We start from the raw sequence: 27,423 nt of genomic DNA, 5'->3' as shown, positions 1-27,423 counted from the left end.
TTGATTTCTTAGGTGGGAGAGAATATTCTGAAGGACCTGATTAAGGAATGGTTGCCATGGCAATCACATTCAAAGAATCTAGAGGAGACAATGAATCTGTGGGGATCATCCATTTTGATTGATTCAACTGGTCTTTAAAGTTCACTCAAATAGCTGTTGTTTTGATTTTATTTTTCCATATAATTCACCCAATTGATTGGAGATTGGGGATCATTTAAGCTTGGATGGTTACTACAAGTAGCTACAGACTTATGCTGGAATAATATAAATGATTTCTCTAATTTCACTTATTAGTTTTGTCAGGGTGGGATAAGATTAACATGATTTATTTTAAAGCATGACTGACCCTAAAGTGTTTGGGTTTTATTTTGGATTACTTTGCTGTCATCACATTTTGCCCAGTGTGTTTGGCTGCTTTTCTGTTTTTATTCTTTGACTTGTGCAGTATTAACAACTCAATTTGTATTATGTCTGGTCAGAACCAAAGTTGTATACTACAAATTAAGAAGTATGCACAAATATACCTACCATGAGTGTCTTCAACGTCACAACCCTAACTAATATTAATATAGACAGTAAAATGATACAGAGACACAAATGCATTCAAATCTCACTGTAGGTTTTTGTCCTTTGGACGGTTCTTGATGGAAAACCACAAACTGGAATGGAAGGCTGCCCTAGCAGGGGTCTAAGTTGGACCTCAGTTTGAGAGCCTTGCCTCCTCAGCCTTTGGATCTTTCCCTCTTCTGCCCTCTGGAGGGTGTCAGGGAACAGGAGATGCAAGGAACTCCTTTGAAAGGGATAGCCAGAGTCCTGGTCTGGTTATTAGAAGACAGCTTCCCTGCCCCTTCTCTACTTGTAATCCCCCACTTCAAACCAGAACTTGTAGAGTTGGAGAGCGGACAGTGAAAGCAGGGAAGGCATCAGCATGGCCGAGATGTTAGGAAGGACGTTGTGCTGGTTCTTTAAGCAGAGAACCAGATTCCTTCAAGTAGAACCCAGTACAAATTGTATCCACCCCCAGGAAAAAATCAATTCCACAAGAATCAGTTGAAATATGATACTAAGGCTAGAATGTGAGGGATTCAGTTTTGTTTTGTAGTTTAAGTTGAGTGCCAAGTGTTTGTGGAAGCACATGAAATTATTATGTGTTTGATAACATTTTGATACTTCGCCTGCTATACTAGTAGTAATAATTATATATCTAATACTCAGTGAGTATCAATAATTATATATCTAATATTCATTGAGAACCTGTTTTGTGGCAGGCACTGCCAAGGGCATAGAATGTGCTTACCTCTTTGCCACTGTGAGGTAGGTTGCCATTATGATGCTCCTAGAGGTTTGGCAGGTCATACGAGTTGGGACCAGTGTATGAACCCAGGCAGTGTGACTCTGGCACCCAGGCTGTGAACAGCTGTGCCATGCTGCATTCCTGTCGCAGCTGCATACAAGGGTGTGGCATCTTCTAGAAACAGTAAGTTCCATATAAGTGGAGTATGAGTGATGGGACAGGAGACTGAGCAGGGCTTTTGTTTGTACATTCCATGCTGAGTACTGGGAGGTAGAAAAGGAAGATCTGTGTCCCTACCACCAAAACACAGTCATGTAGTAAAAATGAGTTATAGCATGAAACAAATAATGTCGATTTATATGATAGAATACGGAAATATTATCTCTAAGTATAGGTGGGAGGAAGACTAGAAGGTGTTTCTTTGAGTTCAGGCATTTTTAAACATTCTCTTTAATGAACATATTTGAATGTTAGCTAATCACCATCAGCACAAATTTGTCTTCCACTGGGCTTTTCACCTGGCAACAAGAATCCTGTCCCTATAGTTAATAGTTTTGTACATTGTGAGTTCAGAAGAGTAATTCTTAATTATGACAGTTATCATTAGGATATCTTAAACAGAGGAACCCTTTAGCCTATTGAATGGAACCAACTCTTTATTGAACAGTTTATTAAATTATTTAAATCTATAGCTACTGCACTACTGCCTTTTTGATATTTAGCCTGGGTATGGTTGGTGTGAGGTGGTGGGGATTTCAAGCCTGGTTAAAAAATCCTTGGTTTATATTTGCCCTATTCCCATGGATACTTCTTGAGAGCCTCCTGTGTGCCAGGTACTGTTCTGGGCGTGGGTTCAGAACAGTGAAAAAACAGATGGGTCCTGCTCTCAGGGAGGTGATCACTAGGCAGTGTAAGACATAAAGTGGTGATGTGTATGGGCTTACGGGCAGCGTGTCATGGTGGGGACTGTATTTGTGTCAGGGATGGGAACAACAGAAGGCACACCTGTTTCCTAGTGCTATAGAGCCATCTACACTGAGATGAGCCTGCCTGCTAGCCTGCATCCTAATCCTGTTGTTGATTGGAGATAACTTCAGTGGTCACACAACACCTCGTCTCCATGGCAACACCTCTAAATATTCCTCTGGTGACTTGTGTTCTACATTCTAGCTGGATCAGAGCCCTCCTGTGGCAAAATATTCTAAAGATGTTAAAAGAGAAAAAAAGGCTCAACTAATAAATCTATTCTGAACGACTGAGTCATTTGTTTTGATTACCCGGGTGATTGCCAAATGTTAATTTAAAACTGAAATAGGCCATGAGCTCACTCCCCTAACAATGCAGAGTGTTTGAGCTAATACAGCTTGATAATGAGGGAGCCAGATCCACTGCCAGTGCTAATGTTATATGATAAACAGACATTTGGAGAAATATGCAGAACATCTTGGCAGTTTTCCGTTAACTCTAAGGGTTGTAAATACTAAGTAGAATGTGTTATCATGAGCCATTTCAAAGGAAGTTGACTTTATTTTTTTTAGAATTTCTGACTTTTATTCTAAAAAGGTAACTTTGTCTCTTGACTCTCATTTTTTTCCCTTACTTAGGCAAGTGGAAGCTGTTCCCAACAGTATCCAGCCCTTGCCGAATACATCTTGTTCTCCACACGTCCAGTGTGAGGTAAGTTTTACTAATTGCCATAGGTTCTTATGCTGATCTCCAACCTTCCAATTTGTGGTGTTAGGGGAAGCATTGTATGAAGAGCTTTATTTGTACATGAGGTTTAAGAGGTTTATTTTAATTGGCCCAACCAATATCACTGCTTATCCTAAATATTAGCTCTCTGGGGAATGCCTTTTCAAGGGAAAATCTCATTTGCTTTGAACTTGGGGGCATAAAAAATGAGTGTGGTAGGCACAACAGAATTGTTAGAAGGTTAGTTAAAAAATAAAGACCTGCTTATGTGCAGCATGAACAGTAGGGAGCAGGAAAGCTTCATGGAGCAAATACCAGGATGGAAGGGAGCAGACTCCTGCTGGAGACCAGTGCTGACTGTGTCAACCATCAGGAATATTTCTGTGCTGGTTGGAAAGAGGCAAGTTGTGGGACTTCCACTGAAAAATCTCATGATAGAAACACCAAAGAGTACTTATGGTGGGTCACATTAACATGCACCAGCAAATAAAAAAAAATTGTCCTGAAGTTCAGAGCAGCCCTATTGCATTGGTGTGAGCAGCCTGATGGCCCAGAACTTTTATTTACTATATATTAGCTAGGTATCCTCTGTCCTCTTCATTTAGCCACAGTGGCTTAGTTACATTCTGTGGTGATCCAGAAAAAGGGAAATCTTAAAGATGACTCACTCAAGCACAATTCAGGAATAGTTGCTCATTTTTTGTGCCCCAGGCATTTACAAGAGGGGACGTAGCATTTGCCTATATTGTACCATTCAGGATTTCCAGTTTCATCCATTAAAAGGTTGCTGTATTTTTACCTTTTCCACTCCCCCTTCCCCATGCAGCTATCAGACATTCAGTATACGTATTTATATTAGATATTTGTTAGGTTGCCTTTGTTATGTCTACTGGCAGAACCTATCTGTTTGTAAAATACGTATTGAATATCACTTATTTGAAAAGCTTTAGACCAGAGTGTTTCAGATTTCAGATTTTGGAGTACTTGAGATACCTTAGGGATGGGACCAAATTCTAAACATAAAATTAATTAATGTTTTGGGGCTGAGGTTGTGGTTCAGCAGTAGAGCACACACCTAGCATATGTGAGGCGCTGGGTTTGATCCTCAGCACCCCATAAAAATAAATACATAAAACAAAACTATTGTGTCCATCTACAACTAAAAAATATTTTAAAAAATAATTAATGTTTTAGATATATATTCACATGGCCTGAAGGTAATTTTCAAAATATTTTTACTACACTGATTGACCCACATAACATGAAGTTAGGTATAGAATTTTGTCCTTGTGGTATCATATCATGTTTATGCTCAAAAAGGTTTTGATTTTAGAAGATTTCAGATTTTTAAGATTTTCAGATTAGAGATACTCAACCTGTATATCTATTCAGATACACCAATATATTAAACATGAAAAAGTGAAAAACAGGGCAAATTTTGAGGTATGTTTAATTTGAATTTTACCCATTTTATTTTTTCAATTCTGATTGTAGTGGGAAGTCCTTCCAAGGGTCTGGGGCTTTAAAGTGGCTAATAGTAAAAATCAAGGTGGACTCTTCATCCTTGCCTCTGAACTCTGCCATATCCTTTATAAATGACTATTTACCCAGCACAATGTTTTCAAATTAAAAAAAACACTATAGAAACCTATCTTCCCCAAAAATCTTAGTGTTAACCCCAGTAAAGAAAACCAAACTAGAAATGGTTTGGCTCAAGCAGAAGTCTGTGACTTTGCCACCCTTCCCCTGAGGAATCCCACAGTGTTCTAAAGAGCACAGATTTTTAAAAAATATTTATTTTTTAGTTACAGGTGGACACAATGTCTTTATTTTATTTTTATGTGGTGCTGAGGATCGAACCCAGTGCCTCATGCATGCTAGGCAAACACACTACCTCTGAGCCACAATCCCAGCCCCACAGAGATTTAACTCTATTACTTCACAGCTCTAATTTTTTATTTTCCCACAGAAATAGAAACTAGTTTCCTTAAGTAAAACATCCTTCCGTTAACTTAGTTGAAAGTGCCAGCTAGTGGAATCTGGCAATTCACCTTCATTGTTTGCCCTCAGGAATTCCACAGCAATCTGCAACTTTGACAATCTTCATCAGTAGAAAACTTTGATATAGGTGTACAAGGCTGTGTTCTTAAGATGGAACACTTTAATTGAAGTTTTTCAACATGTGTTTGAAGTGGTTTTCTAATACCAAATTTTCAATACATCAACGACATCTTCACTCTGACCAAAATTTGGTATCTTTTGGGTTTTCTTTTAGAGCAATGAGTTTCCCAGATGAGTCACTTAAATGGATTATTTTAAATTCTGTTTCCTGGTGACAGAAATACATAAAAGTAATGCAGTTGCTTCTTGTGTTCATTGTTCCTTTTATGCATTTATTCATTCAGCCCTACTATGTGCCAGGCCAGAAATGTAGTGGTATTCAAAACAAAAAAGAATAATATATTTTGGTTCTGATATTTCCTCCAGTGTAGGATATCCTCACATTATTTTCCCTTTAGCAGATGAGGAAACTGAAAATTACTTATGAATTTTTTTTCTTTATTACATTGCCCAATATTCCCTGTCTCTACTTGGCTCTTTGAGCCTTTGATTTATGCCATCTCAATTATTATAAGCATGTGCAAAATAATAAAGTATGTGATGATGATTGGGGATGCAGCTGTGCCTGGGATCCGTATGCCCCAAGTGAACATAAATGTAAACTGTGCCTTTCACACTCTATTTTTTAAAAGTTTGTTTGGAATAATTGAACAGTTTGGGAATGTGAACTTTTCAATTTCCACAGGAAGATATATTTTTAAAATAATTGTGTGTCCCATTTTAAGCTTAACAGCATTTATCTTAGATAAACTTTATATTTCAGAAACTTGAAATTATTCCATTTGGCTGCCTTTTAGTTTATGGAAGTATTTGGAACACAGACTTGAACACATATATGAGCTGGGCTAAATATGAGTACTCTGTATTTGTACTCTAGTAATGACAATATTGTTAATTAATTAGACACGTATTTCACATCTAGGAAATATTTGTATCACTGACATATGGTCATTTTTCATTATTGATTTTGGCAGTTTTTAATTTTCACAAAACACAAAATTTTAAAAGACAGTAGTCATAGTGATTTTATGTGTGCCATTTATATTGATGTGACCTGTCTTCCTGGAGCACTGGTAGTAAGCATGCAAATTGGCACAGATGGGTTACACAGGCTTAAACAATTTGGAAATTATCAATCTAGAGCCAAGGTCTCAAACTGGTGGGCTGGATCTGGCACACTGAGTTGTTCTTTTAAAATTTCAACTGAATTGCCAGAATTTAAAAATTGAGAGATTTCATATTTTTAAAAATTCAGATTTTTCAGCTTCTTCTCAGTATTAGAAGATCTGGCAGTATTGAGCCTGCCTTCCTGTTTGGCTGCATCAGGCTGGAGCCAAGTTGCTTCTGTTTTAATTTTTGCACAGACTCTGGGGTTTGCCACAATCTCCAGCATTCTTTGCAGTCTCCATAACTTTAAGGACAAGGGTCAGGTGCCATTAAGGGAATGTTTTGCTCATGCAAGCATGTGAATTTTCAACCCCAGGTATAGATGAAATTGAGGTTGCAAAGAAAAGGTCATCCTTTTTCTCAGAAGATGCACTTGTTGATTTTCAGGTGTACAATGTTGAGTGATGTTCATTATAAGGGGGGTGCTTTATAAGATTTGAAAGTAAGCATTTCAAGGGAGGGATACTTTTGATTAAGAGAAGGAACATCAGCTGATACAGGTGTTTTAGTTCATTCTGGAAGATTCCTGTGGACTCCCTCAGTACTTTTCTAATTCTAATGTAAAGAATCTGATGCAGGAGGTCTGGAGTAGGACTTGAGATTCTGCAGTTCCACAGAATGTTAGATTTACACTGCTACTAGTCTAAGGGTCTGCCTCTACTTGGGTAGTTTGAGGACTTTAACCCTTTAACAATCCAAAGAAAAAACAGGCAGTGACTTTTTCCTTTGACCTGAGAAAGAGAAAGTAATCTTATCAAGATTATTTTGGGTTCACTTCTACTTTTGTAGCAAATTAGGTGAAAAAATCAGTTATTTTGAATATAATTTAGCAGATGTGGAAGATAAATCAAAATTTTGTTTGAATATTTTGTTCTAAATTATGTGCTCCTAGTAAAGAAGCCAGTTACATCAAAGTTCAAGAATGGTGAAGTAGAGATTAGAGTTTTTAATTTTATTATTTTTAGCAATTTTTTAATATTTATTTTTTAGTTGTAGTTGGACATATTACCTTTATTTATTTATTTATTTTTACATGGTATTGAGGATTGAACCAAGGGCCTCACACATGCTAGGCAAGCACTCTACCACTGAGCCACAACCCCAGCCCCTTTAATTTTATTATATAAGGCAATATACTTATGGGGCTCTTAGCTTGTAAAAAAAAGTTCACAGAAAATAGAATTATTATCAACTCTCTGTATATATAATAATGTCATAAGCTATATGATGATAGAAAAAGGCAGCAAGGAATAAATCAACACATTAAAATATATTCAACTCTATCATAAAAAAGTATAATTAAAATGAAAAGTAAGCCATGAAAAATTTACTGTACATATGAAAAGATAATTAAGTTCTATATTATGCAGAACTCCTTCTGATAGTAAGAAAGGCATACAGGGGCCTGATGTGAGGTAGATGCTCCATACCAGTTGGCTGAATGTATTCTCTAGATGGGTAAAAAAATATTCATATTACATCACAAAAATAAATGCCTGGAAAAAGGTTTAGCCTTACTAGGTGTAAACTCAAATATCAATAAGGTACACTTTTCACCAATTCAATCAACAAAAACAAAAATAAAACAATGTTAATATGATTATTTGAGACAGACACACATATAATTATTGCTCGTAGCTTTATAGGTTGGCACAAAGCCTTTTGAAGCATTATTTGGCAGTATATGGCAAAAATCACAGATTGGTACTTTTTAATCCAGTGATCCTATTTTGGGGAATATATTCTATGAAACAAATTTTCTCAAGCAAAGAAGAAAAAATGCTGTATGTTATAGGTATTAATCACAATGTTATTTGTAAGAATAAAAATTAGAATAAATTTAAATATCTGATAGAGAAATGGTTCATTTACTCAGCAAGTATTTTGATTAATTGTGACACATCTATGCAGTGGAATTCCATGAATTTGTTAAAAGTTATAACTTAAAGAATTTGTGCAATAGAACCTTAGTAAAAAAAAATACAGGATGCAAAATGGTGTATGTGCTGTGATTATAACTTTGCAAAGTGATATGTACATATGGACAAGAACTAGAAGGCACATGGATAAAAATGTATCACTTTGAGGTTTTATTTATGTTGTATATATTCCTGCTTATCACACAGTAGATGCCTAGTAAATACCTGATGAGGATTCCTGCTTAGAGCCTAAATATGGAGTTTGAATGATACAGTTTCTTGTTTATTTTGTTCCTTCATCCCAAGACCCCCTTTTTTCTTTCTTCTATGTTTTTGTGATTGGTAGAAAGGCATCTTGCTGTTCCACATGACAAGGTACAAATGTTTGCTTCAGAACATTTAACTGATGTGTAGCAATGCCAGGGAATGAGTTCATATGTAAAGGTTCAGTGTATAATGAAGGAGAATTTTTCTAAATATTTTTTTAGTTGTCAATGGATCTTTATTTATTTATATGTGGTGCTGAGAATCAAACCCAGTGTCTAACACATACTAGGCATGTACTCTGCCATTGAGCCACAACCCTAGTCCCATGAAGGAGAATCTTAATGAATCTATAATTTGAAGGCAAGACCCTTTTTATCTTCTGATTTCCTTCATATAAGGCATAAAAATTCACTTTCAAGTTGCAAGCCTTCTCACAGTGCCCCCTCCCTTTCAGCTATTCTCCCTGTTTCAGATATACTTATTTCCCTGCTCTAAGTATACTTTTCTTTTTTAATTAGGTCAGTTACTTCATGTCTGTTTTTCTTTTTTGACATGGTTTCCTCTGGCTTTGGCACCACATATTTTCCCCATATGTCATTGCCTCTGGAGCTTCATGTTGCAATTATTTTTCAAGGGGAACAGAAAGCACATTGCTAAGGGGGGGGGGTAGTTCTTGACTCTCTTTCTTGCCCTTTGCTTGAATGAACATTCGTATTTCTTTTGGGCCTAGTTCTGTTTGGTTTTGTATTCTTCAGAGTCGGTTATGTTTGGACTGAGAGATACTTAAGTAAAAATAATGGTAAGTCAGAGATATGCCTGGCAAAGGTGCAGCACATTTGTTAAGGTTACTGGTTTATTTATCTCCCCTGTCTCTATGGTGACTAAATGTGGGCCTGGGATTTAATGGACTTAATTTTGACCTCTTGTAACATCTCCTAACTTTGCCCAGCCTCTGATTTAAAAGGAATTCATTTTCACTTAAGGAGAGAAACTGCCTCATTTATAAAAGGGGTCCCAACTAAGAGTCATGAAAAATAGAATCTCCAGAGACTTTGATTCTTACACAGTCTTTGAACAGATTACACATTGTACTTGTAAAGAAAAGCTAAGAAAACACACACACACACACACACACACAGATGTACATACACAGGCGCATGCACTACACACACACACACACACACACACACACACACACACACACACACAGCATCACTAATATCCCAAGGAAATAATTTTCTTTTCAGAGAAATAAAGTTTTGTTTCTTAATGTGAATGAACTATGAGAACTTTCTGTAAGAGAACTTTTGTAAGGACAGTAACTCAATGGGAACATTGATTAGATATTACATTTGTGTTTATTTTGGGAAGACTATACTTTATCCATTGTGGAATAATATATTTGCATTTGTATCAGTGTTCACACTATATGTCAGAGTTCAAATGTATTAAACTGTGCCATGGAAGTTCAAAATAAAGGTTGAATTTGATCAGGATTCTCATGCAAGAAATCTGACTTGGACACTGAAATTGAAATCTAGCATTTCATCTATACTCACTTGATGTTAAATGGAGAACACATATCTGGTTTCTAACATAGCTAGAGTCACACTGTCTTGGACCTCAGTTAGTTTGTGTGATGACAGAGTACTTTTTATTTTCTCCCATATGGTTTGTCTGAGACTTAAAAAGATTCCAGTTTTAGGGAACTTAAATCATTTATTAAAAATCAAGTCAGAATTCTTTAAAGCTAGTGCATATTGTCACTTTACTCATGGATAATTTGCAAGACCTTTCACTTTCTTAGGAACACACTCACATACACAAACTTTTCTTAAGACCAAAACCAAGGAATCAGAAAATGATTAATAAGGATTGTACAAAGGCTATGGCAAGGGAAATGACTTGGGTCCTGTCCTTACTCCCCAGTTGTAAAATATTAAGAACTGTCATCAAGTTCAGTTCAGGTATAATAGGAACTTGTGAATACTTAATCATAAAAGCTCAGTGGATGTGGAATCTTGTCCATCGTCACCTCTTCTATTAATAGGACAAAGACTTGAGAAGCCAACAACAGATGCTCACTTGTAAGAGAGAGCTACACTTGTGAGATGAATGTTGGATGCTTCTTAATTTCTGCTTTGAAACTTTGACTCACATGTTTTATAACCGTGAACTTAGAAAATTTATTAGGTTAAGGTCATAGGTAAATCATATAAATTTTGTCATGGCTGGTATATAGCTTAGGTGAAAGCATTTTACAGAAACCACTGTTAAGGCCTATAGCCCTTAATAATCTTGAGGATGAATAGCACTTTTGTCTTCATCATAACTCTTATCATTATTATTATCCTATCAGTTTTATATCACATGTTGGAAGCCATTGTGCAGAACTGTGCAAATAATTGTTATAATTTGTGAATTTTGTTATTTCTTTCATCGTTAATACTTGAATTATGTGTAAATAGAACTAGGGATCAAATCAATGTAAATAGAATTGGATGAAATACATAAAAATGTTTTTAGAGTAACCTTACTGTTTGTCTGCCAGAGAGACTTCCCACTTTGTAGAGCATTTCTTACTGAGGATGTCCAATTATTAGATAGTTTAACAGTTCTTCTCACCTGAGGAGAAAAGCAATGATCCATAGGTAGTTTGGTAAAAAATTTGTGCTGTTTGTTGAGTCTGTGGACATCTCTTAAACCATGGGATGTATGCATGTGATGATATGACCATTTCTTTAAATATACCATTTCTTTAAAGCTGTGAATTTGTAATGTGCTAATTAAGGTATTCCACTTGTTTTTTTCCAGAACCAGTACAGCTTTTTCTGTGGATGATGGTAAGGGTTTGTGTACATAGTTGTCAGGGTACATAGTTTCTTTTTTTTTTTCTTTTGGTGCCTCAAGTGATTCATCCACTTGGTAATTGGAGAGGGAGAGTTCTACCACTTGCTTTGGACTCATGCAATAGGATTGAACTGAGTGACAGTATAACGTGTGTCAATATTTTTAGCCCATATTCCCAGTTCTGCCATCTGTACTGTCAGTCAGGCCCCAAAACTTTACACAGGATCTTTGTCTGACTCTTTTGGCCCTCTCTTGAATGTTTCCCATTTTTTCTACTTGAACAATCTAAAATATAAAAAATAAAGGATTTGGTTGAGGTTACTATCTTAAATGGTACCCTGCTTTTCCAGGAAATGGGAAGATCCTGGGGAGCAAGAATCCTCATATTTTCTCTGAGGTCTTCTACATAATTTATTAGTACCAGAGGCTTAGTAGGCATTGGCTAGAGATACAATAAATTGAATGAAAGGAATTGAATATATTGCAAACCATAGCATTATCTGGAATTGCACAGGATAATGCAGAATCTTTATTTGACTCTCTGTTCCTTTAATAGCCATATTCCTGACATAATTGGAGAACTTCCCCAAATGTAGTCTTTCCTACTTCATTATAGTGTGGCATCACTTTTTTCTCAACATTTTATTATGAAGTGTTTTAAGCATAAAAAGTTAAAATTGTGCAGTGAAAACTCTTATTCCTACATATTCTAAAATTAAACATTTTCTATATTTGCTTTATTACATATCCATTGATCTATTAGTCTTTCTGGTTTTTTAAAAAATTTTTTTTGAGACAGAATTTTTTAATATTTATTTTTTAGTTTTCAGTGGACACAACATCTTTATTTTATTTTTATGTGGTTCTGAGGATCAACCCAGCGTCCTGCACATGCCAGGTGAATGAGTTACCGCTTGAGTCACATCCTTAGCCCCCTTTCTGATTTTTTAAGATTCATTTCATGGTAAGCTGCAGGCATATATCCACTTCACCTCTAACAATTTGGCATGAATATCTTTGTGTGGCCTTGATTTTGATGTTCTTAGAGCTATTATCAGATTTGCTGAAATCCTGACATTTATTTTGGTGGTGGTCAAGAAGAAGTGTTAACTTGAATGTGAAATATACTCCATTTTCAGACTGTGGGAAGTTTCCATTTGTTTCTAACTACAGGCAAGTATACAAATATACATACTGCTGCCCCTTTCTCCCCCACATTGCTGATTGCATTATTTATACTGTTGAAACTTGGAAGGTTAACCTAGTAAATGCAATTGAAGGTCTTATTTATATGATGAAACCAAAGAATTGGGGTTGAGGATAGTAGTGCAATGTTACTGTAAGGATGGGGATAGACTTAGATACTATAGACAGGGGGATGGACAGGTTAAGAATCAAGAAGTTACCAGCTTGATAGTGCTTTAGTCTGTGAAGTCTAGAGAGGGTTTAGTATCTGTTTAATGTTACTCAAAAGTCATAGATCTAATAAGCACTAAGAGTACAAAAATAGTGCTTCTAGTCTATTGGGTTTTGTATTATATTTTATGGAAATGTAAAATTCATAGCTGTGTTTCAGAGGTTTTACCAAGTTTGAATTTGATTTTAAAAGCGCACTGAACTATTTAAAAAGTAATAAAAATGACAGACACACTCATCTGTGTTGTACAGTCAATTTTAACATCCTGGAGAATATTTACTGATTGACTTTAAAATAAGTAAAGGTTATTAATGTCAGCCTAAAATAAAACTTTGAATAGCACTTTTCTGTCATCCATCAAAGTCAGGATAATATTTCTGTTGGGGGAATAAAGACAAAAGGTCTACAGTGGGCCATTACACTAAAGCCATGGGTGTTAAGACATTGGCCTGTGAAGGCTGAAGTTACATTTGGGTTTCTAGTTACCATGAGCACTTATCCATCTGTTATATTTAGATTTTTTTTTCTAGTACCTTTAGGAATCTGGAAACAGATGAGTATATCCTTTAAACTTGAAACGACCATAAAAGGGGAAAGATGATTAAGAAGCTAGAGGCTGGCTATGGTATCATTGCTCAGATGAGGTTGTGGAAATGGATTAGGGAATTTAGGAAAGCAAACTGCTCAAGACAGGTCTGAAAATTTATGTATGTAATATTTCAGTTAATTGTGGGATTTTTTGAGGACTTCTTGATATTATCCCTGAGAAACCTTCAAATGGGCTTGATAGATTCGTTGCATTAGAGGCAGTTGTACTCACCTTGGTTCCTTCACTACAGATTATACTATGTTCATTTTTTATGTGTTTTTTGCTGGGGGTTGAACTCAGGGGTGCTTTACCACTAAGATACATCCCAATTCCTTTTTTTAATTTTTTTTTTTTTTTTGCTTTGAGACAGGGTTTTACTAAGTTGCTAAGTGTGGCCTCAAACTTGTAATCCTCCTGCCTCAGCCTCCTGAATTGCTGGAATTATCAGTGTCTTCCACCACACCCAGCTCAGATTGTATCATGTTCTGTGTGTGGGGTCATAAGTGCCTTTTAGAAGTAAATACCTGCTTGTGTGTAGCTGCAGTTGATTTTTAAGATTTTATTTATATTTAAGATTTTATTTATTAATTCCTCCTAACATTTTATTATGAAGATTTTCAAAGCTGAAATGTTTTTTTCAGTGACCAACTGTATATTCATCATCTATAGTTTGCCATTAACAACATTTTACTCTACTTGTTTTACCACATATCCATCCACCCACCAGTCCATCTTATTTTGGGATGCGTTACAAAGTGAATGTAGAAGAAATCTTCACCACTCTTAACTTTCATGTATTTTATATACTTCAAGTCTAGCTTTTTGAACATTACACTAATGTGCCTAAATTGGCATAGATGCTGTGAAAGAAGATATAAAATAAATGTCCCAGTTTTACTAGGAAAAAAAATTTAGGAGCCTTATTTTAAAAGTAACAGGTTTTCTGGAATTCTGGCATGGAGTTGGAAAAAATACTGTCTTATTTTTAAGTCTGAACTTTTTTTGTGACTTGGACATTGTTGACTCCTAATTAAGTTGGAGTGTGCTTGTAAATTTCATTTTCATCAGAGGTAGAAGCCAAATAGCTTCCAGTTCTTAATAGAGAGGTAAGATCATCTTTAAAAGAGTTATAAAAACATTGTGTTGGTCCCGCCCACAGATGCTATTGCATTTGGAAAGCAGAGGAACAGTTAACCGAGGGATAAATTGGTCTATGCTGGATCTAGTCCCAAACCCTGGTGTCAAGGTGTTAAGCGCAAATTATTAAAACAATTTGAACAGAGAGAGAATGGGGATGGAGCTAAAAGGTTCCAGTGTAAGACTTTTGCCCCTATTTATGTGGAAAACACTCCCTATGTTCTTGCAAATCTGAGTAGTTGTTCCCTTTATTCTCAGTCCCCAGAATTGTGTCCAAACAGTCTCCCTTTGGCCCAGGGGGTTGGCTGGGTGTATTTCCTTCTGGAAGTCTTCACTAGCACTCTTGAGTTAGCTGGCAGGAGATCCCTTAAAAGCATTTCCAAGCAGTTTTTCATATTCCCTATAGGGGATAATGCTCTTCTTTCCACTTCAGTTCCAGTTGCTGTTGCTTGGGTAGAAACAGACTTCTATGTTCCCAATCTCTAGAAGGCTCATGAAAACTTGGTGTATAAAAACAAAAAGAACAGAAAATCTTGGACAGGCATTAGGTGGGGAAAATTTGGCAATTACATATATTTTAAATGTGTCAGTAGAGCATGAATTTTTAAAAAGTTATATATAGGAGTTATGAAAAACTTACCAACCCTTCAGACAAGCACATGACCCTTTAAAACCCATAAAAACTCCTTGGCATGATAGAATAGCATGCACTTTGGTCTGGGAAGAGACTTGGGTTGCAGATATTTTGATTTGTCTACCACTGACTTATTCTTTGATCTTAGAATGTGACTGACTTGTCCTGTGAATATTTCATAATCACTCATAATAAAACTGATTTACTGTATATAGGGTAAGAATTCAGTTTAAAACCATATGTAGTTTTTGTTAATAGCTCATTTATGAATTATTTTATTGGGATTTATATATGATATTAAGCTTTCAAATCAGATTTAATTTTATTTGGAAATGTTATTTTATATAGGAATGCTATATAAATGTTATTTTATATGTAAATGTAATTTTATATAGTTCATGTGTACAGTACCACCCTTGATTTTATATTTCCACAGATTAGTTGAGAAGATTTTTTTTCTTAACTGCTAAGCATATGTTTAAAATATAAATAAAAATTGATTTCACTTATGGCTCAAGTAGGAAGGTGGAAAGTTTTCTAGATTTATGCTTAGGACAGGTGACAGTACTTGAGATTCTATTCTTAGTTTGTCCTTGCCCCCTTCTCTTCAGGCAAGACACTTAATCTTTTAATGTCTCAGTTATCCACCTATAACACCTGTAATCTTATTTCATGAAAACAGTTTCTAGTTTATATTTTAGCATTTGAGGACTTGGTATGAAAAGTGTCACAGAAGTTCAAATTACTATGTAGAAAGTATTTATTTGTATGCTGAATGATAATCTTGACAAATTACTAATTACTACATTTAGAAAGTTACCACTCTGGAGGGAATTGATATTTGATATTGTTGTCCTGTGTGTTCTAAGTTACCATCATAACAGTAGGAAAATAAACCCTGTCCTGGCTGGGTTACAAAGGGATTAACTCACTTCTTCAAGTTGTTACTGAAGTTCCAGCCCTTAAACAACAGAAGTCAAAGTGTTCCTTATTTTATTTACTTTTTCCCAAGTGAAAGTCTTATAACTAATCTTGGCTGAAATTTTTCTTTAGTTGATGGCTTTCCAAATTATTTTCTTTGTAAAGAATGAAGGATGAACCATGTCAGTTACTTAAAGCTACTAAAAATACCCTATACAAATATGCACAGTAGTATGCTTTTGATTTTAGATCAAAGCAAAGACCCAAGATTATGTAGAGCTTGCTTATTATACATTTGTTCCCAACTACTTGTGCCTTTGCAAAGAATTCCATATTAGCTATATACAAGAGGATTAAATGGCTTGACTCTAAGTAAAGCTAAAATACCCATATTACTATTTTTCTAAATTCTATATCCTTGAAAGTTTGGGCTAACATGTAAGAGAGAAAATCTCTATCACAGAGATTGTCAATCTTTTCACAATGATCTGCCTCTGGATTTTGTGGTGTATAATAAATGTGTGTGTGCTTATTATAGAAATTGTGTGAGTCATGAAAATTTAAGTCCAACTGAAAACCAAGAAGATACTACCTACATATGTACACAGCCTGATTTATATATGTATTCACATTTTTTTATTCTACAAATATTTTGTTACCTTTTATTTCATACAATATTTGGAGACATCATTCAATTTTGTTCCTAAAACAATTCTATACTACTATGTATAATTATAACACTCTATTTTTTTTACAACAACTCACTTGAAGACAAAATGATAGGAAGTGAAGGAGAGAACTAAAATTTACTCAGAACTGCTATAGTTTGAACATCCATCTCAAATTTATACATTTAACAGCTAACTTGTTGAGAGGTAGGACTTCTAGAAATTATTAGGTATTGTGGATTAATATCATGGGAATCATACTGTTAAAAAAGAGAGCTCTTTCCAGCTCCCTTGCTTTGTCTCACCATGTGGTACCCCCCAATCATGTTATGATGTAAGAAGGTACTTTCAAGATGTCATAAATATGCTCTTGGGCTTCCCAGTCTCTAAACTGTGAGCTAAACAAACATCTGTTCTTTATTGGAAAAGAATAATTCTATGGGGAAAGCAGGACAGATGTTGATATCCTGTTTTCATAGATGAGAAAAGTAAATTAATTTTGCTAGTAAGCAACTCACTAATCAAGAGACTACATGTGGGGTATTTGATTCCAAGTCTAGAATTCTTTCCTTGAGATATAACACATAAAGTCAACAAAATTTCACTGTTATTTTCATTAAATGAAAGCTTAAAATTAATTTTTAAATGGTTATCCCAATTTAAATTCTACAAAGTAAATTTTAATTGATTTTGAACTCTCTAAAAGTGTTTGAAAATTAGGTATCCTATTTCACAACTCCTGAATTAATCTCTTCTTTGAACATTTCCTGGGCCAGTATATGATAATTTAAATAGGTTTTAGCATTTATTTGTGATATTAATGAGACAGTTTAAAGATAATTAAAAGTAACTAGGTTTGCCTTTCTTACATACTCCTGGTTTGCCATGCAGAAGTGTCACAACACCATAACTGTGGATCCCCATTTTGACATCTAATAAGGTTAGTTGTTATCCATACTTTTAAAATGGTTGAGCTGGGCACAGTTGTATACATTTTTAATCCTAGTGACTTAGGACGCTGAGGTAGGATGACCAGAGTTTGAGGCTAGTCTCCGCAGCTTAGCTCCCAAGACCCTGTCTCAAAATGAAAAGGACTGGGGATATAGCTCAGTGGTAGAGCACTCTTGGGTTCAATCCCCTGTGTACACACACACACACACACACACACACACACACACACACACACACACACACACAAACACACATATATACATGCACATATAAATACTATAATATATATAATAGTGTGGTGATACTAATATAATACTATACTATATATAAATAAATAAAAATAGTTTGCACATTTAAGCTTATTTATAAACATCAACTCTTTTCCAGAGTTAATATTTTAAAGTATTCATTGTGTGAGTGAAATGAGGGTATCAGCGATCTTTGCTTTTTTTTTTTTTGTGTAGAAATACAGAGGTACATTACAAGTTGGTAAATCAGTGACAGTTAGCCACAGACTAGGTCACTTGGCTTCAGTTAATTATGTGACCTTTAAAAATCCAAGTGCTTATTTCAGAAAAGACTTACTTTTGAAATTATAGACATCAAGGTATTACTCTGCTTTGAAAGTGGGAACAATTATAGGGTGGATTGAAAAAACTGACACAGATACACTTGGAAAATCCCTGAAAGACTTATATAACAAATGAGGATATTGTTTTGTTTTCCCAGCATGCAGTTTTAAGGTCAGACCTGTGACTCAGAACTGTGCACTTCCCTGGTGGTATGCATCAGTGACATGTTGCCAGTCTTATCCTCCAAAAAGGCTTGTGCCCAGCTCAAATTACTCCATTATAATCCCCAGCTGAAAAGCCACCCTTCACTTTTTTTAAATAGATAAAGAAGACAACATGAATATTTGAAAGTCAAGTAATGTGTGTACTTTATATAGTTATTTAGCCTAAGATTTGAGGAATACTAAGATTTGACTGTCCTTAATTTTGAGAAGTAGATCCTCTGTTGCCACTAATCCACCATGATGAGTGTAGCATGAGCACATGTTGTGTACACTGTCAGCATAAGCATTTTACTAAGTTTGTTGTTTTTAAATTCACTGGCAAGGCATTGTAGTTGGGTGCAAAGAGCATTAGACTTGGAATCAAAAGCCACTTCCTCTCTGGGTGGATATGCTAAAGGTAATCATAGCCTAGTTGGCATGGGATTTCTAGATGGCATCTTCAATTTGTGAACAAAAATAATCTGTCATTTCAGTAAGCTTTGGTGGTTGTTCTTCCTGATCTGCTTGAGGTCTTCTCATTCTTTTTTCTTTTTGTTTTTACACAGTGCCTTCATTTTATTTATTTATTTTTATGTGGTGCTGAGGATCGAAATCAGTGCCTCACATGTACTGTGCAAGCACTCTGCCACTGACTTATACCCCAAGCTCTTCCTTTTCATTTTTTGTTCTCCCTTTCTTTGTAAACCAAAATTCCCATTCCTTTAGCATAGCTGATGCCTCTTGAGTGTTAGAGAAGGGCAATCTGGTTAAACTCACTCATTATGTAGTATTTTTAGTTGGTACATTCCATCCTTTCTAGATATACATATATTCTTTGTGTGTGTGTGTGTGTGTGTGTGTGTGTGTGTGTGTGTGTGGTGCTGGGGACTGAACCCAGGGCCTTATGCATGCTAGCAAGCACTCTACCAACTGAGCTATATTCTCAACCAAGATATACACATATTCTTTCCAGTACTGTTTGTCACAACAAAAGATGAGAAAAAATTTAAATATCAACAAGGAACCACATAAGTTAACTGTGGTATATATACACAGTTGAATTAGGATATTATGTGTTAAAAAATGGAATCTCTTTTTTGTTCTGGCATACAAAGTTCTCTAAATATAAATAAATACATATAGCAGTAGAATAAATAGCAAAAGCAAGACATAGAAGAAGACATATAACTACCTAATTGTTATATACTTGTATCTTTGGAAGCACAAGAAGACCATGGTATCATTGGTTATGAATGTAGAGGGGAAGTAGATGCCTGGTGACAGACAGGAGGAGGAAGACTTTTCCCTATGTACTTTTTTTGTACCTTTAAAAAAGATGTTTCAAAGTAAGATAAATTTACACAAAAAAGAAAATGTTCATAGTAGCATTATTTATAAGGGCTAAGATGTAGAAACAATCCATATATTTGTCAACTTCTAAATGGATAAACAATATATGATGTATCTATGTAATGGAATACTTTTTTATGGACACAATATCTTTGGCTTATTTATTTATTTATTTTCATGTGGTGCTGAGGATCGAACCTAGTGCCTTATATGTGCTAGGCAAGTGCTCTACCACTAAGCTACAATGCCAGCCCCTATATAAGGGAATGTTATCCATATAATGGAATATTTTTCAGCCATGAAAGGGAATGAAGTATTGGTACATGTGGCAACATGTACCAATTGAAAATATTACACTAAGTGAAAGAAGTCAGACACAAAAGACCATATGTTGTTATGATTCTGGTTTATATGAAATGTCTAGAATAGGCCAATCTGTAGAGATAGAAAGTAGATTAGTGGTTGCCAGGGGATGGGCTAGGGGTGAAGAGGAGAATGAGGAGTAGCTGCTAAGATAATCAGGGTTTCTTTTGGGTTGATGAAAATGTTCTGAATAGTGGTGATGACTGTACAACTTTGAGTATACTAAAAACCATAGTACATTTTAAAGGGTGAATTTTATGATATGTAAATAAGATGTTTATAAATAAAAAGCTACTTGGTAAAGTGAGAAAATGAAAGCTTTAACAGTCAGTGTGAACATATAAGATAATGAAAAACATCAGGCTTGGTGGCACACATCTATAATCCTAGTGACTTGGGAGGTTGAATCAGGAGGATGGCAAGCTCAAGACCAGCCTCAGCAACTTAGTGAGACCCTCAGCAACCTAGCAAGACCCTGTCTCAAAATAAACAAAAAGAGCTGGAGATAGGATGTTTCAGATCCATATTCTTGGCATACATTCATAATTAACTCGTGATGCAAAATTAATCTGCATTCTGGTGGGAGCTGCCTAATGGATAATAAGTAGTTTCTTTGCATTGTTGATCTTTATGGACCAACTTTAGCTCCAAGATGTGAAGCACGTATAGTTTTTTTTATTAAATAGCATTCATAAGAGCAAACCCTTCTTTGTTATGTTGGAAAGCCTATTAACTCCAGCCAGGAAAGTTCTAATCCTCTCTTGTGCTACCTGGACCCTTTCTTATGTACCCGCAAACTGGGCAGGTGACCTAGATTATTGGGCCTTTTCCTTGAGGAGCAAAAGAGCTTTGTTCTTCCCACGACCCCATTCTGTGTTCATAAACCCTTCTCTGCCCATGTTGCTTATACATCTTTCTGTGCTAGGCCAGAGGCCAATACCTCTAAGTCCCAGGACTTTGAGGTTTGCTCTCTGCTATAGTTATTCCCATGGTCTTTACAGCTGGGCTCTTGGCCAACATCTTGAGCTCTTATCTCTTTTTAACATATCTCTTGTGAAATGGTAAACTTGAAGATAAATTGTACTTGCAGGAATCTACTGCTCGGAACAGCTATATTTTTAGAGTGCAGTTGAATAAATAATAATATAGTGCTTGTTGTGTGCCAATCCTTGAAGTGACCCTATTACATAGCTTCTATTATCCCCATTTTACTGATGAGCAAATGGAGTAACAGAGAAGTTAGTTTGTGTATGTCATACAACCAGGAAGTGGACACTGTAGTACACTTTATTCTATTGAAATTCATATTAATCTTGGAAATTCCTTATTATTTATCTTAGAACTAACGATGCTAGTTGTTCAACCAATCTTATATATAATTGAACTTTGAATTTCTTTCACAGAAGCTTTCAAAATAGTTCTGATCCAGCCTACATTCATTTATCTGAATAGAATAATCACTATCACTCTTTGTTTCATTTTCTGTACTTTACATAATTTGGTCTTATTTATACTAAGTACATATGTCACATGTTCTGTTTATCACATTGCTTGAAAATGAACAAGAAGGGCTGAGATTGAGGTCAGTGTGATGCAATAAGCGTGTATCCTTTGGTGGTTTCTGCCACTCTGGGTCTACCTGCAGACCCTCTGTTTATTGTGGTGCTGGCAATTGAAACCAGAATTTTACCTGTGCTAGGCATGTGCTCTACCACTGTGTTACACCCCAGCCTCAAGATCCTCCTTTTTTGTGAAGCCAATTTGCTGGCCTTATATCCTCTCATTGCTACCTAACATAGTAATCATATTGCTTGACTTTGAGATCCTTGAATTTCACACTCTCTTGTTTAAATGTTAGCTGTTTTGGATAGACTCTTTGCTTCTTTGTTCAACCTAGACCTTGTCTCCCACAGCTCTATATCAGCAACTGTTTCCAAATTATCTCAGCAGTGTGTGGTCTCTTTGACTAGACTCTTGGTGTAGCACAAGAGAATCTATGCTGTTTCACTCGTAAGTCATATAACTGTCCTTTAGTCTTAGAGTCTGTGATCCATATTACAGACTAAATGTTGTAATTACCAAAGTCAAGGGATCATGAACCTCATTTATCATAAACCACATTCCTAGGCTTTGCATTGTCATGAGTAAAGGACCCCTTGGTGGAAGTAGCTTGACAGGGAGCAAGAAAGAGTACCTTTTGAGGGAATAGACACTCAGGTTCCAGACTTGGAGCTGCAGCTAACTCAGGGAATTAAGTCATCTTCCCATCTTGGAGCTGCAGTTTTCCCATCTGCAAAATGAAAGAGTTGAACTAGATGGTATTGAAGATGATTTCTAGCTCTGTCATTATGCAATCTTTACAGAAGTGGAAACACCCATAGACCTGGTCCACTTCATTTCTAGGTCCTCCTAGAATCTCCACATTTGGAGGGACCTACTTACACTCTGTTTTAACCATGCACAGACTGACCAAGGGCATACAAGCTATGCTTCAGGGTAATAATGTCCTGGCAGACCACACATGCAGATCACTCTGCTACTGCCACATAGTTTTTACAAAATAGCGCCTGTCTCGGCACAATAGAAGAGTTCTTTCCATAGAAAGTTATTCTTGTGAGCTCTTTCAACATAGATCATTGTGGGCTACCACCTTCCTGAGTCCACCTCTAACTACTCCTGGGTGGAGTATAGATTGAGGCATTGCTGAGACACTTACCAGGGCCCTTAGGAAAACTTGCATATGGAGGCCAAGTACCTTCTGTACTACAGTCATTCCTCCAGAAATCTAGATTGCTTTTAAGATGCTCTAGTGTCTTAACAAAATATGACTTCCTGAGTGACATCCAGATCACTGCTTGGTCTCTTTCCTTCTCCTATGTTCACAGTCCCACTTTGGGGTACGTTAAGTTCAGATGTTCTACTGAGCAAATCCCATACAACTACTTTCTTCAACCTTCAAGGTCAAGGTGTTTCTTCAACCTTGACCTTGAATTCTAGGACTATCCTGTTTGGTGTTTGAAAAGAACAGTGCATAGCACTGTAATATTCTCAACATAGTCCTTTGGTAAGTGAAGACAGATTATATGTTACTAGTCTTAATATTTCACACTAAGAAGAAACGTTCATGAAGTATTAGGGTTTCTTTCGAATCTCAAGCAGTCAGTTGTTATCAGCATTAAGAGTACAGGTATGGATGGTAGCTTATTTGACTTGCTCTTCTTTCCTGTTATGGGTATTAATCATCTGGGTAAATTATAGAAGAGGGCCATGGAATGTTTAGCCCTCAAGCATCCATCAGAGGCTTGAAATGTCCATAACAGGTGGGCTTGGTGAATGCCAGGACTTAGTATGATTGAAAGGGTGTTTTGAGTCATGGCACATGGCAACATGGAAATAAAACAGATATATCACAAGTGGGTGGTAGAAATAGACTTGAAGAGAATTTTAACACCGAAAATATGACAGAGATTTATCCCTACCAGCTTCTCAGTTTCATGAAACGTCCATTTCCCCTTGATGTGAGATTTTATGTGTGTATTATATATTTCCTTCTAAAATTCTTTCTGGTTTCTAGTTATTTTCTGGTTTCTCTTTATTTCTCTTTTAAGTGCCACCTTTGTTTTTTATATCTGAACTCATCATAGTGGCTTGCTCTGAAAATCATTTGTGCAATGGTGTCCTGATAATGATTTCTGATTAGAGGGCCATGAAAATATCTGTAGAATATTTTCTACATCTTGAAGAGGGTCTAAAGGTAACATGGGAAGGGGCAGACTTTGGGAAGAGGAGACATTTTAAACCGTTACTAATCATGGAATGACATTTTCAAAAATCAAATGACAGAAGCCATGACATATATTTCAATTCTTAATCCCTTAGTGAATATTATTTGGAAACCCTCTGAGCCTTGGTCAATTGTAGAATGAACAGGTCGTCAGTAGGGATAATTAGCATTTTAAAGGTGCCCTGCTGTTTACAGGGTCTTTTATTTCATGTATCTTATCTCATTTGTAACAGATCTTCCCCTGTTCATAGCTACCTTTTCTTTTGCTCTGAGATTCAGAGGCCCTTTGGAGAGGCAGAATTGTGGACGTTAATTTGCATCTTGCATGAAGAAAATCACCTCTTATGTAGGTGTGGGAGCGCTCCTTCATTTTGCTCTTTCATAGTTATGCTGGGAATGGTGACATTTAAGCAGTGACTTTGCAAAATTGGACTTGTGAATAGGAAAAAGTACTCTCCCCACCTTAAAGATTGACAGGAACCTGAGATGGCTGAAGCTGTACTTGACTTTTTCTGGCAAGAGTACATAGGACAAGAAATACTCTGGAGAGTTCAACATTGAATCACATCATATCATAGTACATGACTAGATGCTTTAATCTTGCAGTTGGAGTCACTCAGGAGAAATTGTTGGCAGAGGAACTATTAGCCTGACAAAATTATATTGAGAAAAAACTTGTAGCATATTAATTTATTAGTAGTAGACAAGAGGAGAAGAATAATGTAAAACATATTGAGATGAAACCACTGATAAATCCACAAAGAATCCATTCCTTGTTATTCAGCCTCTTGCTTCTGGCCATGACTAATGACCAGTAATTGTCTGAATAAGTTTTCAACCATTTGAAAAAGTCTTTAATAAAAGGAAAATAAAGGAGAAGTGTGACCACAAGTCACACTGTGAAGGAGAAATTCCTGAGGTGTGCATGAGCCAAGTGGGTCACTGAATATGCAGCATTTGACTCTATGGTTGCACCACTTTGAACTTTGAAGTGTGATCCTCCCAGTGGTGCTTCTGAGGTAGAGGGTAGGATCCAATTGCAGTGTGGGAATCCCCACAAACTAGTCTTACTTTCTCTCTGCTTAACAACTGAATCTCATTAAAGGGGTTCACTATTGACATCATAAAAGAACCTCATCATGGAGTCCAGAGTGCCACTCTGTCCCACACTGGCTCTGCCTCTCACATCCCCTATGATTCTCCTGCTTGCCAGAATCTCAATCTCCCAAGAGCTCGTTGGCTCCATCCCCTCCTTTGTGTCTACTCAGTCTTTTCAGTCCTGTCTCACAGTGTCCTTTCCATCTAGTCTTTCTTTTCCAGGCCCACAGCCAGTGTCTTTCATGCAGCCCTTCCTTAATAAGTGTAATGCTCTTGTAGGCCCTTTCCCTGCCTCCAGATTCTTCCTGTGAGATCCACCCTTCTTTTAGCTGCTTGCATCACTCAGATCTCACCCTTTCCATGTACCACTTATAAAAAGCCATCTGCTATGGCTTTCCCACCTCTCTCTCTATGGGTCCTACCACTTATCTTCATGCCCTGTCACCTCCCCACTTGCAGGCTACATCCTGCTTCTTGATAAGCTCTGTGTTCTTCTCACACAATTGACCACACCATACCTTTATCTTGGAATGGCCCCTCCCCATTATGTGCATGCTACAGTCTTAGCCATTCTTCAGGGACCACTCCAGTGCCATGATAACTATTCACCAAGTCTTTCTCACTTGAAAGAGATCATACCAAAGTTGGTATGATCTCTCCTAGTGATAAATCTCGATAATATGTTATATCTCCCCTGTAATACTCACCAAGCCCTGCCTTGAATGGAAGTCATTTGTATATTTATCTTAGCACCATTGAAAGTAAGGGATATTTAAAATGTCTTACATTACATAGTAGGACATCTGCTCAGTGTTTATCATATACAATAAATGAATGGATGGCACAGTGTCACATACAGGTGGACCCCAAGATAGGGCATAATGCATCCATGGGTAGTTGGAATACGAAGATAATGTAGATAAACTCTGATATGAATGATTCTCAGGATCAAGTTGGGGGCCAGGGGGTTGATGCCTAGCACCCCCTAAAAAAAGTCATCCTAATTTTGCTAGCCCAGGAGAGACTTGAAGACCTGAAATGTGGCCTTCAGACACTAACAAGATTGGTTCACTAGTGCAGGCAGCTACCGCAGCACTATACTAAGGCACTTAAAAGCAGCACAGTGATTATCAAGGATATTATTAAACATCACACTGTTAATGTGTAATAAGATCAGCTCAGACACCAGTAAAGCCAGTTGACTATTCAGGTATCTGCTAAATAACCATCAAGGTTTCTGAACCACAGGACAAAGCTACCAACTGTTCTTACTGAGAAATTGATTTTTCCATTACAGTTGGCCTTTTTCTTTTTGGTTTTGTGAAAGGTCTAGTTTTGTGACCTGAGGACAGCAGGAGTAGGGAGTAATGTCCAAGCAGGCATGGGTCATGCTTCATAAAGTTTTTAGGAAGGCAGAGTTATCTGGTTGATGTGAACTTCAGCTGGAATAAATGTAGTTAGTTGTAGGATGGCACTCCCAGCTCAGTGGCTTGTCATATTTGAGTAGTTAGTGTTCAGAAAGTGGTGTTTTGTCTTTGTATTTTCTTATGTCTCAGGCAAAAGAGATTCATATTTATCTATGATTGCTTTTCAAAATGATTTGACCCCTAAAGGACTACTCTACTCACTATGACGATCTACCTCCTGATGAATAGCTTGAAACTAAAATTGACTTCCTAAAGGAAAGCATTTGTGGCACAATAAGCTCATTATTCACACCACTATAAGAGAAGCACTTAAAAATACACTTACTCTACCTAAAAAAAAATATGCCTCCCTCATGAAAATCTAAAATTCTGATTTTGTAAATCTTAATCATATAATAAAATAAGAGCATTTCCCCTCAATGAAAAGTGTAAGTTTATTCTGTGGGCATGGTGTTGTTGCAACTGGCCAATCCCTCTGCCATAATTTAATCAGCCTGGATGAGTAAAAGGCTAGAAAAATGTGGAGGGGAGAGCATAGTGCCACTTCCTATCTTTTCTCAGGTCTATTTTTTTTTTTAACCCTAACATGCAATGTATTTGCCTGAAACTGCAGGTGTTTATTGTTATGCCATTTTCCAGCTAACTAGGAGTTAATGGCAATTTCAGCTATCTCCTAGAATAACTTTTCCTGGATTGCTTGAAGAGCATGAGAATTGGGAAACTCATTCATTCATTTATCTGTGAAGCACTTACCTATTATGTGTTGTAGGAATGTGGAGACAAGACAAAGCACTATTCGAGCCCTCAGCCTGGTAGGGGAGCTTTTTGAATAGGGCCCAAAGCAGTGACATATGCACTATTAGATAAGACACTGGATATAAAGGTACTCATCCCAGGGCTGGTCCCAGAGTCAAAACTCATCTTGTTATCCTTGAAGTTTAGTAGCCAAAGCCACTTTAAGGATTCTTGGTAGCACTTATGTTTTTGGAGGGTTACTTG

The 27,423-nt window shown here is 36.5% G+C and overlaps 1 protein-coding gene across 2 annotated transcripts in view; it reads left to right on the top strand.

Annotated features, from left to right (window-relative positions):
- Fhl1 (four and a half LIM domains 1) overlaps positions 1-27,423 on the top strand; it is a 58,900-nt gene that overhangs the window by 17,438 nt on the left and 14,039 nt on the right. For both annotated transcript variants that reach the window (XM_078034226.1, XM_013358541.3), the window contains exon 2: positions 2,899-2,971. The gene's annotated coding sequence lies outside the window, so the exon portion shown is untranslated. The remainder of the gene's footprint in view (positions 1-2,898; positions 2,972-27,423) is intronic.

This window comes from Ictidomys tridecemlineatus, chromosome X (assembly GCF_052094955.1).
Source record: "Ictidomys tridecemlineatus isolate mIctTri1 chromosome X, mIctTri1.hap1, whole genome shotgun sequence".
Taxonomy (NCBI): domain Eukaryota; kingdom Metazoa; phylum Chordata; class Mammalia; order Rodentia; family Sciuridae; genus Ictidomys; species Ictidomys tridecemlineatus.
Note: the sequence above shows the minus strand (reverse complement) of the source record. Positions and strands in the feature narration are given on the sequence as shown.